Source organism: Tiliqua scincoides, chromosome 3, assembly GCF_035046505.1.
Source record: "Tiliqua scincoides isolate rTilSci1 chromosome 3, rTilSci1.hap2, whole genome shotgun sequence".
NCBI classification, from domain to species: domain Eukaryota; kingdom Metazoa; phylum Chordata; class Lepidosauria; order Squamata; family Scincidae; genus Tiliqua; species Tiliqua scincoides.
Window position 1 is genome coordinate 152586970 of NC_089823.1, and position 14613 is coordinate 152601582.

Below are 14613 nucleotides of genomic sequence, written 5' to 3' on the forward strand. Positions count from 1 at the left end.
TAGTAATTCATTAAATTTTGAAAGGGTCGGGAGAGAGAATAATTCCTTTAGGTGAAATAGGTGCTCTGATGGCTGCTAATTCTTGCCTTATTTCCAGTGGTGGTCCTTCACCTCACCCTTTTTCAATAGTCAAAAGTGAAGATAAATTGTGAGGTCAGAGCATGCTGAATTTCGGAGCAAGAGATCGACAGTGTATTCATGCTTATTAATAATATATTTGAATTAATTGTAGAATATATTATTTAATTTTTATTTCATTGTATGGGACGTGCCAAAAATTTATGGGCCCTGGGTGCCAAATGACCTTCGCATGCCACTGAGTCAGACACCCCCCTAAGTTTAACCCCTGACTTATCCAAGGTTCATAGAAAATTCCATTATTTATGGCTCAAAAGCTGCCCTTGACTTATCTGTGAGGTCGACTTATACTTGAGTGCGGTATATCAAAAGTGATGTCCTCTTGTGGTAACTCAAACAACCACCACATGGACACCAAACATTCAATCACAAGAGACTGTCTGTTCCACATATTGTCCCAATGAAGGGGATTTAACCAAATATTGTTATTCAGTACTCTTCTTTTTTTCAAATCTAACCCCATGTTGAGTGTGCCCCCCCATAAAGTGTAACATAACTTACCTTGATATCAATTCCACTGTGCACTGCCACACAGTATGATGACTGCAGGACATGGGGTAAATTGTACTGTCCATTATACATCTGGACAGAAATGTTTCAATATGGGGCTGCTGTTTCTCTTAACCTGAACACTTAACAGAGTTGCACAGAAATGCATAAAGAATTGAGTTTTAAGTCAAAAGTTTTCAAGCAGTCACGTGTGTGATGGCTGTGATTTAAGAAAATGCAATCGTGCCCCAAAACAAGCAAAACAGAGTAGTGATAATTTGGAGATCAACAAAAACTAATTAGTGACTTTGAACGAGTTCTCATCTATCTAATATTCACCTGAAGCTGCTATAAATGGCCAGCTCTCACTGCTAGAATCTAGTTCAAATCTTGAGATATCACTTGCTTAGTCTGTTCAGGTAACAGGTAGCACCTAACGGTGCCTAACATAATCCAATGATACCATCTGGTGTTCCTATTTGTTACTGCAAGTGTCTCCTTCCTACTAAACACCAGTGGTAGAGTTCAAGAGAAGAATATGAGCCCTAAGGAAACTACATATTTGCTGTTGGTAGATTGTGCTACAAATATACCTCAGTCATTTCTCAAAAGATAGGACAAATATAAGAATACAATTTGATACTATAACATAATTAATTTTTTTTAAACATTATAATATGAAAATCCCATTTTAAAATGTCTTCAAAAAGCATGAAATACTTTTCCCACAGAATATTTGTAGTGCTTTAGAAAGCCAGATATTTTCTTTTGGAATATAGACCTGTGAAATACAGCACTCTGAGATTTCTGCCATTCTAAATAATGAGATAAATAAGAATTTTGAAATATTATTTCATAATAATGAAATAATGTTCTATGTCAGTAGTCCTAACTAGTCCTGGGTCCACAGCTGTGTAAACACCTGTAAGTATAAGCATGGGGATCAAAGTTACAGCCATTAGCAATTCCTGTGACTGCAATGGCTAGAACAAGTGGTGCAGCTATGGGAATTTCTGCCAGCTGTTTCCATTAACATCAGGATCAAGAAATAATCTTTGTCCATCCAAATGTGTACCAAAGAACAGTGATACAGTGTCCACCTGTTCAGTTGCTCAAGTGAAGACCAGTGCCATCCACACTAAACATTAAAAATCAGCTTTCAACACTCGAATATACATTGTAGCTGTATGATTAGTTGCTATCAAATGTCAAAATTCAGTAGGCATTCTTGAGTTTTACATAGCCAGAGCACCATAGACTAGAGCTGGTATGGTCTGACTTTTTCCCATGGTTGAATGCCATGTGATTTCATAAATCAGGCCCAAATCATAGCTCAAATCATATTTATAACACAAGTGTTCAAATCGGTTGTAGGTCAATGGCAGCTATAGCTTTGTGCTAGAACAGTAAGGGTTGATTCACACCTTATTTTTTGAGCAGGTACAAAAATGTACCAAGTTTAAACAGTACAAAACACAGCGGATGTTGTCAATTATAAATGGAGCATGGACAATTAAAAAGTGAGAGGTAGGCAGACATGACAGCCAGAGACCATGAAGACAGAGGCCTCCCCCTTCCCCCAACTGCTGATCTCTAACCAACTTCCGAGAAACTTAAAGGCTGGCATTCACTGAACAGACTCCAGTGGCCAGACTGTACCATTTAAACTTACAGCAGGGGAAGGAACAGCTGCTGGAAGCAAAGAATCCCAATTCACTGCTCCAGGTTTCTGGCCCAAAAGCACTCTCTTTTATGCCTTGCCAAGAAGATAAATGCCTGATACACAGAAAGCCTGCTTTTTTGGACATTCCCTTCAGTGTTTTGCTTGTACTGTACATCTAAGTTGCTTTGTTCCTATTCCGCCTATCCCCTTCCCACACCAGAGCTCTCCCTTCACCCCTCCCCCCCCAAGTTGTCAGGAGCTGGAAGACAACAGAGCTATACAAGGGCCCGAATGAAGAACAGGAAAACACCCTTGTAAAGCTGGAGAGAGAGAAAAAGAACAGCAAGGAATGAAGCTGCTGCACAGTTGGCTCTAGAAAGATAACCAGGGCAGCCAAGAGCAGTAGAACTTTCCTGCATCTGGCGTGATGCAAATTTGTTCAAGGACAGCTTCCAAGAAAAAAGGTCAGTGCATTAAGAGTCATTCAGCAGGCTTGTCTGCTCCACCTTCCCCACTTTTACTTCAGAGATCTTTTTGAAGAAGTACAATTGGATTTGAGACTTGCACCCAAGGGGAAACTAAAACATTCATGAGGGAATACCAGAATAAGCAGAGAACCTGGCTGAGTTAGGGCCACTTCAGAAATTACTTTTAGAAGCCCAGGGGCATTTATATGTGTGGTTAAAGCATGTTGCAGAAAAGAGGAAAGTAAGCACATGGTTCCTTTGGTCAAGAGAAAATGCAAGCCCTCCTAACCAGTTGCTGAGAGTTTGCTTTGCAGAAGGCCTGAGGGCCGGAAAATGGCTGCAGTTACATGTTTTTGTAATGTGCGTGGGGACACGTGTAGTTGAGATGCATGTCTCTCAAAGTTCCAAGAAGCTTCTCCACCATTATATGCCTCCATTAACTTGTGCCTGACCATTTATTTCAAGAGCTACACCATCATTTGTCCTAGCCACTGAAATACCAAGACTTGCTGATAAGGATCCATGATCCTTACATTCACAGGCTTCTGTCCAAAGAGATGCATACCCAGGGCTAGTCAGGCCTGCTCACACAGAGGAAGTGTGTGCTAGGAACCATATTTTCAAAACATATGGCTTATATTCCCATGCTATAAAACTAAAGACACAGGTGTGTAAGGCACATTCATCTCTTAAAATTACTTAATTTTTAGGTTCCTTACTCTTTTTTCCTTTCATAGGAAAGGCAATCGGTTATCAAAAATGCCATTATTCTGCAGAAAAATAATATTAACCGAAGATAATGAAGCACAGTATCATGCAACTGAAAATATTGTTATCTGCATTAATGTTGCAAATACTGAACTCTAGTTGGACTCATCCACCTGCATCTGTTCGCTGATATCCTGAGGATGCAATCCTAACCACACTTTCCTGAGAGTAAGCCCCATTGAACAAAATAGGACTTACTTCTGAGTAGACCTGGTTAGGATTGTGCCCTGACAGCCCAGTCCTGCGCCAGATCCTGCGCCTCTCGGGCTACCAGGGGAGGCGCCTCAGGAGAAGGGGACTTTCATCCCCTTCTCCCAGGTAAGGCAAGTAGCCCTGCAACCAAAAGGCCGGCAGTAAGGTAAAGGCGCTCATGTAGGGCTCCGCGCCCGACACAAGCGCCTTGGATCCTGCGGAGCACAGGTCCACAGACCCGCCTCCCTCCCTCCCCCCAGCATGCCTCCAGCCCGCCCCAGCACACCTCCCCCGCCCTCTCTCCGCCCCCTGCTGGCTCTCCCCCTCCCCAGAACACCTCCTCCCCGCCCCTGTCCCCCGTCCCCACTTACTGTGTGGCAGCTCGGCAGTCTGGGAGACCACCAAGCCGCAAAAGCTGGGCGACCATCCCACACTAGCCCAACACCGGCCGGCACTGGGCTAGCACGGTGAGCCTCGCAAACATGCCTATGGCAGGATTGGGCTCTGAGTCTCTTAGGTCCAATTCCCAATTTACACTGCAGGTGAGTTCATTGCTTGTTTACCAGTGTGGCTCTTGGTGAACACTCATCCTGTCTGCTTCTATTTCATGCTGTGTGTGTTTTTAAAAGAAATTCAAAATAGACTTGCCCCCAGAAGCACTAATAAGAAGGGTTGTAAAGGGAAAGCATGTACGCAACAAAATGATGCTCCCTTGGAGGAGGAAGGAAAGGAGAGCTCAGTGCTGAAGTGACATATCAGAAAAGTAAATTGTTCTAAGAAGCACCATGAAGAAGTAGAATTGAAGTCTTTTACAGCATCACAGGGGAACTCAATGGGAACACTGAATCTGAAGGCTGGCAACTTCCCATCTTTCTTTGCTGTATTAAATAAGGTACTGTTCAGCATAACTTAAGCCAGAAATGGGGTATGATGGCAGTTGTTTGGAGGCTGTTAACTAAGCCAGGATAACTGTTATTATCATGCCCTCAAAGGAATATTATAGAATTGCTTACACATTTAAAGTATGTAAAATGTACTTGTTTGTGTTTTATTATTAATAACCTTGACTGATGCATTTAAACACAAATAAAATCCAGTTTGCACATGGCAGGCAAGGTGCAAGTAAGTAATTCTGTACAGAAAATATATTGTAGAAGTTACTGTGGACTTGTGGCTAGTAGTATCTTTGGTGTAAATGTTTTTATTTGTCCCTGGAAGCTGAGTGTGGCTTATTCTCTAAGATGCCAAGATTTTTAAATTGCAGTTAATTGTTTGAAAACTGTACAACACAATTTATCACAGTGTTGCTGCTTCCAGTGTGGGTGGTATAGTCTTTTACTATTGCCTTGTTAAAATCCACTTGGACTGTTAATTTGGAAACCTTTCAAAACTGAATTTAAAATTAAAATGATCACAGACAAATGCTATCCAATTATCAAAGATCAAATATACAATGCATTCCAACTATAGCTCCTGAAGCAGTTTCCTCAGGAAACAATTACAGGTGGGACCTTGGTATCCACTGATTAGGCATCCACTAATTTGACTCACCACTGATACTGGGGTCCACCTTTAAATGCCTTGTAACAAGGGAAAAAAGCAAAGGAAATTCCATTTCTTACCTTAACGCTGTTAAACCTCACTGGTTGCAAGCTTCTTATTAAAGATAGTTTTAAAGACCCACTTCTGGGTTTCTTCAGAAGGGGATGAACAACAGACAGCTTTAACAATGCTGGCACCAGGCAGAAGGATGACTAACTACTCTCCCTATCCACTTGGTCAATTGTCACCATCCCATCAGATTGTACAAGTCATGCTGGGCAAGGGTTGAGCAGGCATGTGGATAGCCTCATGCTTGAAAGGATCCTCTCTACATCTTTAGGTTGTACAAGTTGAAAACAACAGATGCAAAAGTGACATCCATGGAAACTGTCAGTGTTGAGCCCAGTTTGTAACAGATGTGAGCAGTTTTATCCAGGAAGTGCCTATCAAATTTGTCATAGTAGGCCACTGAGCTGTCTTCAAGTCCACTGAGGCTCAGATGCAACATGGATAGCTCCACTGGACAACTCTCTGTGGACACAATGATGGCCAAGGAAAAAGCTTTCGTCACTGTCATAACCACACAGTGTGGGCTCTAACCCATGATCTGTCAGACTTTTGTTGTGGCTACTTCAGCTGAGCTGACAAACCTAATTAGCACAGTGATCTTGTAATAGTATAGCAAAGAAAATGGGGAGAGGGCATTCTGAACACTAATGGGAGGATGAGAAAGCAGAGAATGCATACAAACCTGTCTGATTTCAGAAAATGCCTTTAGCACATTGAACGCAAAAGCTTATCTTAACTTTTTTGTGTGCTCATAATGAGATCTGCTTGACAAAGGGCACAATCCTAATCCACTTTCCAACACTGACATGAGGGCAATGCAGCTCCGAGGTAAGGGAACAAATGTTGCCTTACCTTGAAGAGGCCTCTGAGACTGCCCCCCAACTGCAGGATGCAGCACTTGCCCCACTGACACAGCTATGCTGGTGCTGGAAAGTGTGTTAGGATTGCGCCCAAAGCCACTTATGCCCTAACACACATCAACAGCCAGGTTCACATCTGACATTTAAGGTAGTCTCCTCTACAATCCTAACCACAGCACGGAGAGCCCCAAACAGTTAAAAATCCATTCCAAACCTCTTAATTCTGTGGGAGGTGCTGTAGTGTACCAGGTCAACTATGCTTTATTATCTGTTCTTTCCTGCTGCTTTGAAATGTGAGAACTCATGCAACAGCTGCAATTTGCTTGACTGAGAATGGAAACAGAAACATAGGATATACCAGTGCCTCTATGGTAAGGTAATTATGTACCTAAGTGGAGAAGTTATTATGGTCATTATTTGTTAAGTGTCTAAGAGCCCAATCATGAGCTCGGCGCAATGGCTTTGTGCCACTGCGCACTGTCGCAAACGTGCCATAAGGCACGTCTGCGAGTCCTACTGCCAGGCTACCGCCTGTGCTAACCCAACGCTGGTCAGCGCTGGGTTAGCACCAGGCTAGTGCCGGGCAGGCGCCCAGCCTCCGCTGCTTGGCGGTCTGAAGACTTCCGAGCCATGGCACGGTAAGTGAGGGCGGGGAGAAGGCGTTCTGGGGAGGGGGGAGGCTGGCGGAGGGCAGAGAGAGGGTGGGTGGGAGGCGTACCAGGGGGAGGGAGCGGGGAGGCAGAGAGGCGGGTCAGTTGGAGCTCTGCTCCACCAGATCCAGTCTGTTCATGTAGCACCCTATACGAACGTCTTTACCTTATGGTAAAGTGACTAGCCCCATTGCAGGGCTGCTTCCCTTACCTGGGAGAAGGGGATGAAAGTCCCCTTCTCCCAAGGTGCTGCCCATGGCAGGATGAGGTGCGCAGGATAAAGCGGCAGCCTTTCTCGGCACCGCTGCAGTCATGTGCCCCGGGCAGCTCATGATTGGGCTGCTAGGCAGCAATCCTATCCACACTTACCTGGGAGTGAGCCCCATTGACCCTAAAGGGGCTTACTTCTGAGTAGACATGCATAGGCTTGGGCTCTATATCAGTGTCAACTATCGTACAGCAATGAAATCAAGTCAAGGCTCTGTCTGCAGGTTTAAAATCTTATTTAAATGGCTTCAGGTTACCCTTGCTAGCCTAACATTGTGATTCAGTGTTACTCTAGTGATCAAACAATAATTTCCAACAGAAGATGTGGGTACCTTCAGTAGGCAGTGGGAGCCTTGTTAGCAATGAGCCACCAGAATTGGAAACTAAAAATAATATAGCAGAAAAGAATAAAGGAAGGTATCAAAGATTGCTTTGAACGTCTGGAGGTGGTGTTGATAGGTGGGTCCAGAATAAATGGATCTCATTAGCAAAAGGTTAGAACCATTGAAGTGAGAGAAAAATAATTCCATTTATAATTCTGTACAGCCACCTAGTGTCCCCAATGATCCTATATAAATACCAGTTGATTTTTCCTCATGTCTGCTGACGATCTCAACTCCTTTCTTTATTCCTGTTGTATTTTGTAGAAAAGATGAGCACAAACAATACTGCAAATGAGACTTCTTCAGCCACCAGCATACTTGCATTTCTCAATGTTACCACTGAGCTGGTCCCACTGAGCTCTGAGCCAACTGTGGAGAAGGCTGACTCCTTGCCTATCATCATTGCTCTTGTCTTTATTTTCTTTCTCTTGGCCACCTGCCTCATCTTTGTCACTCTCTGCAAGCCAGCTGCTTTGGATCAATCTTTGTATGGGCCACGTGAGTGTATGCCTTACCATCCAGAGAATGCCAGTGAGCCACAGCTCAGGTTCTGGAAACGTCTGGGCTCACTAAGGCGTTCCATACATAGTGTGAAACGCAGCCGCCCCATTTCCCATACCCCTGAGACTTGTTCAGGAAAAATACCTGTCCGCATGGATTGGAGCATCATGGAGTCCACAAAAATGTGACTCAGCAAAGCCTCTCATGACTCTGCTGCAAAAAGTGCCGACTTCAGTCATCGTCCATGAACTGTTAACAGATTTTTTTTTGACTCACACAGTGGCCTGGCTGGGGAGATTAGAAAAGCTCAGCAATCAACATACTCCTGTTTATAAAAACGATGACAGAAGCATAATATTCACAGTGCCTACATGATAAACTGAAACTATACTGTACCAATAAGAACACTTTATTAAAGGATTTAGATATTTTTTTTCCTAGAGAGAAAATGGACATGTATGGATGGTCTGTTTGGCACCCAGATCCCACTATTTCCATTGTTCACCTGTCCCTCAAGCTCTTAATTCTATAACAGGCATGGCCAAACTGCAGCTCGCAAGCCACATGTGGCTCTGATATAAAATGTGCAGTTCTTCGAAATATGTTGGTTAAGCTCCTTCATGCATTACGATCAACACAAAAGGTAAATAAGAAACTTTCAAGCTTTATAATTACACAAGCCAATACACATTTTGCTTCCTTAAACGTTACACCAATTCCTGGGTATATTTGGGGTGCTGATTCCAAAAATGGCAACTGTTTTACCCTATCACGTCTAGTTTTGGAGACATGGCATAGCCTCTTTAGTGATTGGTTCAAGCAGCTTCCTCATGAGGAAGTTGCTTGAACCATTCACTAATGAGGCTATACTATTTCTCCAAAACTAGACGTGATAGGGCAAAATGGATGCCATTTTTGGAATCAACACCCCAAATTCATATCAAACCACCATAAAGTTTGGGAAAAACTTTTCTGACCCTCAGTTTTGTAGGCCTGTGTTATTTACAGGGTATAAACTGAGAGTCCATTAGACTAAAACGTAACGTTCATGGTGAGTAGATACGTTTAAGAATCAAAATGCTTCTTAAATACTGCAGCTCTCAAATATCTGAAGTTTATCATATGTGGCTCTTACATTTAGTAAGTTTGGCCACTCCTGTGCTATAAAAACAGAAGATTTTGACGAAGACATGAGAGAGCCCATTTGTCTGATGAATGAAAATGAATAAGGTCCTTTAGGTGGGACAATGACTCACGGGCAATATTCAGGTTGATTCCACAGTGTTGGCTAAAAATGGCTGGATATCAGCCATCTTGCACAGTCACATTGTATACTTATTACATACTTGTCTTAGCCACTGCATGACACTCTTGTAAGTTTCCTTTCAGTGATAAACTTGTGTCTGCTGCTGTACATAATAAATGGGGGCGGTTGGGGATTGCTGCTTAAAGAGGGGTGATATATGAGTAATTAAATATGAGTTTCAACCAATTTTGTATAAAACGGGGGGTTCAGTTTTTAGAGCAAAAGAAACATGCAGATTAGGGGAGAGGAACCCTCTCTGTGCTTATTACTTATCTTCCTGTATCTTTCACCTATCTCAAACGCTTTTCTTTGGGCTAAGCATGCTTCTGGTAAGAGGCTGGTGGTAGAGAAGAGTGCCTGAAGGGTAAGACTATGGGGAGGAAGCTTAAGCTGGAGCAAAGATTCAGCACTTCCATCTCTACTTTATATGTCATCATGAAACTCAAGTTTCAACGATATATCTGCTGCCATCTTCTACAGACTTACAGCCCAATCCTAAAATAGCCAAGCACCCTGTGGGTGTCATAAAAGTGCTGTAAAATGCTTTGACACCCTGGCAGTAAATGATGCTGGTGGGAAGGCCTGTGCTGTTCTGCGGGTGCCACAACTTGCCTGACAGCGGCTGGGGCAGATAATTGCTGCACCCGGTGAATGGGAGCCAGAGGCAGGATGATCTGGAGGTGGGGATGGGGTGTTCTGGGATGGCGAAAGGGGCAGGTATGGTGAAGGAGGCCTCTGCCGAGTTCTAACCCCCATCCCAGGCCTGAAGTCCTACATGGGGCTACTCAGTTCTGTGACAGTGACTTAGCTGTCACAGCTCCAAGTAGCCCCATTGAATTGATCAGGCTGGGGCTCGACATGGGGTAAGGGAACAAATGTTGCACCACCATTGAATAGGATTGGGCCATAAGTCTCTCTGAATAGCGATGTGCTACCTGGGCTAGAAAGGTGAGGGATATCTGGGCTGCAACCTGTAAACCTTTATTTCATGAACAAGAGTTTCACTATGCAACAACAGAAATAACTACACACACATATAAGCAAAACTGCATGTTACACCCATATGTGTGTAAGAGAACTCTGACAGTTGTTCCTTCCACAGAAGACAAGTACCAGTAGACAATAGCTATTCCAGTGTACCTCTTTACCTTCTATTAATTGCATCTTTCATCAGAAGGTAGTAAGAAGTAAAATTTAGTGAATAAAACTGAGAAGTGATTTCTCTTGCCTTAGAAATTGTTTTTCAAATATGGAGCTGTTGGGTAAAATCCAGAGAAAGTTAGACTTGCCTAAGGTCCATTGAAATTTGGAGGACAAGAGACAGTTAAGCATTTCACAGCCCAATCATATTCTCAGTTGGCCTGCAGGGTACCATGGCACTGATGCAGCCTTTGTTGCATCCTGCCAGCCAGCTGGGGACCATGGCGCAATGGAGAGGTTAAGTAAATGAGATTCTTACTTGCCTACTCTGCAGTGCCATGGTACCCAATGGATCTACTCAGCTCTGCATCACTCTTCAGCTGGCACAATTCAAAGTGGACCCAAGTGGGCACAGCAAGTGTGGGCAGGGGACATAGGATATCAGTGACTGATAACTGCTCTTACCCTCCCTCTGACATGCCTCGCCGCAGCTCCAATCCTCCTGCTTCCCCCATGCCACTTTCTCTGGTGGCGGCTGGGCACTCCAGTGGCATAGTCGCCTTTCAAGTTAGCGAACCCAACCCCATACATTTTTGCTGCTGCTGCTTCTGCTGATGGAATGCTTATTATGTGTGTGGATGATGCCCATAGGATTGGGCTCTTAGTCATCTAGTGTTCAGTGGGGTTCAAGCCTTCTGTCTGGATTGTGTTCATGGTTGCTTAGCTTGCAGGGCAAACAAGAAGAGAAACTCCCTGAAGTACGCCATTTACATAATGACTTTTTAAGAATACTGGATGCGGCATGTCTACCCACACATCATGAAGCATGACACCACTTCTTGCAAGCTGGCATTCTACAGTCTGGTAAAACTGTGGAATCAACAAAGGAAGAGAAAACGGTTCCATCTTTAATGTTTCTAATTGTTTCTGATTTGAATTTTGGAGTGCATTGTTTAGTTCTTATGTTTAGGCTGGTTTATTCTTGGACTGGAGTTTTATATTGTATTTAAAAGACCGTACACTATAATTCTGTAATGGTTTAGTGCACAAAAGTGTATGCTCTCAGCTGGCTTACTTCTGAACAGGTGTGTCTTAAAATGATTTTAGTGCCCTTCTATCGTTTCTCTTTATAGTGTCTGGTGAAATAACAGGCTTAAATAAATAAGCAGCAAGGCTACACAAACACATTTGTGAATGCATTTAGAGGACCTCATTAGGGGGGTTGCACACTGCTGAAATGAGAAATAATTGCAAAAGCAGCTCATTTGTAGTGTCAATGATGCACAAATGTTGGTCAATTAGTAACAATACCTGGCATTTATATAGTACTTTGCAGTGTGCAGAGAGCTTTATGTACATTATATCAGTATACCTTATTACATCTCTGTAAGGTAGGTCAGTATTTATTATCCTCATATTTCAGATGCGGGACGGACTCTGAGAAAGAGTAGCTTGCCTAAATGAAATTCTTAGCAGAGAATGGGGGATATTCTTGTTCACAGCTCAGCCATGAAGCTACAGTAATGTCTACGTATTTGTTGATGTAAGGAGACTTATTAATAGTTAGCATATACAGCACGCTAAGATGAATGAGTAACAAGCTAACAGATCAAATTTAGGCCCCTAAATGAAGTTCTCACATCTCATCCAAATATTTAGCACATGGCAACTCCTCATCTGAATCAAAGGCAAATACCAAGTGCAGAATATTAGTACTTCATGATGCCAATCACTTAAGGGGATTTATGGCACAAGCTGGCAAAACACAAACTTCAAATGAAGAGAGAATCCACCTCTCTTGACTCACTCAGTAGTAAAATTGATTTTTCACTAAAAAGATTATTGAATTGTCCGTTTCTTGAATTTGATTTGTGACAGCATTTACGTTCACATGAATGCATTTGACTTTTGTTTTAGTGACTGAAGCAATCTATCCAATCTATTAAAGTGAGTTGTCACTATAGGTCCCTCATAGGTACCCACTTCCTCCCCATTGCAGTATGTCTGTACTACCGTGCTCTGAGCACATTCCATTTCAGGGAATATCATATTACAGTCTTTAACAGGACTTGCGTACTAGGTTCAATTTGTTTCTTAAGGCATTACTCCCTATCAAAGATTTTTATGTTGATATGAAGAGACAATCAGAAATGCTACTGTATAAACAAAAGCAAATCTCTAAGCACTTGTGTCGTTCCCACACAAAACCATATTTTGACGTGTTGACATATTTTAATTGTAAAAGCATCAAAAGAGCCTAATCATTATGAAACAGCCACCATACAAATTTTAATTGGAAATGGGGGGAAAGAACTTTGAAGTGACAAGGAACTTGTCTGCAGTCAGGGCAGGTTTCATATCAGGGTCAGTCCTGTCACTGGACAGAAACATCTCCTTTGGGGCACTGGGGCCATACAAAATGCTTGTTGAGAGATGCTAAGCAGAGTTGCCTCTTCTATTTACCGCCCTGGGTGGGGAAGGTCAGTGAAGCACTGAGAAATAGCCTGAGCCAGTGTGCCGTAGTGGACAATGTTAGAATAGGTTCAAATGCAGGCAAGGCACTCACTATCTCTCAGCCTAGGCTACTTTACCAGCGACATTTTCATGCTGGCCTGAGCTACTGGATACAAATGACATTGATAGAGTTGAGGAGCCTGTCTTATGATTGCTAGACAGCTGACAAGACCTTTTTCTGCCTGACCTTGGAACTTGTGGTTCAAGAGGCTAAGATTGTAGTATGTTAGCCACTTGGCTGTGCGTAAGGGATAGCAGATGTGTACCTGTACTGTCTGTGAGCAGCAAGCCTCCAAAAGCAACGTAAGTCATAGTAAAATGAAATCTTTTGCACTTCTCAAATGTCTTTCATTCTCAATCACAAATCAAGTATCTTTTCTCTTGTCACCAGAAATCCCTTAAGCTCCATAAAGGAATCATAGCCAGCTTTCTTACCCATATGATGCTTCTAGATTTGGTAGCACAGCTAGGTTAGAGAAGTGGCTGTCCAGAGGCAATTTTTTCACACCTCTGAAGGTTTTACTTGAGTACTATCAGATCAAACACTGAAGGCTTTTCACATGACATAGACCACTTTTTGCTATTCAAAATCTCCATGGAGAGGAACAAAACCCCATCACCACCCTCTACCTCTGGCAGACTAGAGAGGAGAATTCAAGGAAAAACAAGCCAACTGAGAGGGCGTACTGTCAAAAATCCTCAGTGCTTGCCACAGGAAAAAATGTTTGGTTTTGAAGAGAAACTGGAAACACCATAGAAACTGTGTGAATGTGTGCATTCATTTACCAGCTCCCTCTGCCTTCATTCATTGCAAGCTAGCTCTAAAGACAGAAACAAAAATAAGACTCCAAATTCTTCTCTCCAGTTTTCCCCTTAGTGTGGCTTTATGTACAACTCACACAAATGTACTTTGTCAAAGAAAGACTGAAAACCTCAGCTGATGCCTCAGTGAAAGCAGCTCTGTTTGGAAGACCTCTTTTTACACTCAAAACCTGGTTTCCTTGATATGGCCTGACTCTACAGCCCATAAGCAATGGGAGATCTGTTCTGCAACACTGGGATCCCTATTTTGCATCACGCTTATCTCCAAATCTCAATGCCAACCTAGACATTTCTTAGGGCCAAACAACATGTCATTTTGCATGCATGGTTTGATCCTACAGTTTTTCTTTTTTTTATGGTGGGAACAGAATGCATGGGGGCAAGCAAACTGGATCACAACTGTGACAGGGGCGATGTGTTAAAGTCTACTACCCTGCCACAATTTAGATCTGGTTCAATTTAGATCTGGTTCCCTTCAAAAAGAGAAGGAAACTGCAGAATCAAATCATACATTAAAAAGAACTTTTGTTTCAATCTTTAGGGCATATTAAAAGTAATAATAAAGGTTGAAATTGTGGTATTGACATATTTTCCTAACTTTCCTCATTCTTCAACCTCTCCAGATATTCTTGATGCTACTTTTAAAAAAAAAAGGTTCCTGATCTTAGATTTTGCAACAAAAGTTCTTGTTCTTAGACTTTGAAGTAACAGGGAAGTGACTACTGAATTCAACCAAGAATACACAGTAGTAAAGTCCTGATGGAACAGATACGTGACCAATACCATCTAGTAGTTCTATATTATGCTTCCAACTCACAGCTGGGATGCAGTATGAGAAGCCA

At 42.6% G+C, this 14613-nt stretch overlaps 1 protein-coding gene across 1 annotated transcript in view; it reads right to left on the bottom strand.

Annotated features, from left to right (window-relative positions):
• Positions 1–14613, bottom strand: part of CDH23 (cadherin related 23) — a 453381-nt gene that overhangs the window by 115558 nt on the left and 323210 nt on the right. The gene's annotated exons all lie outside the window — the stretch shown is intronic.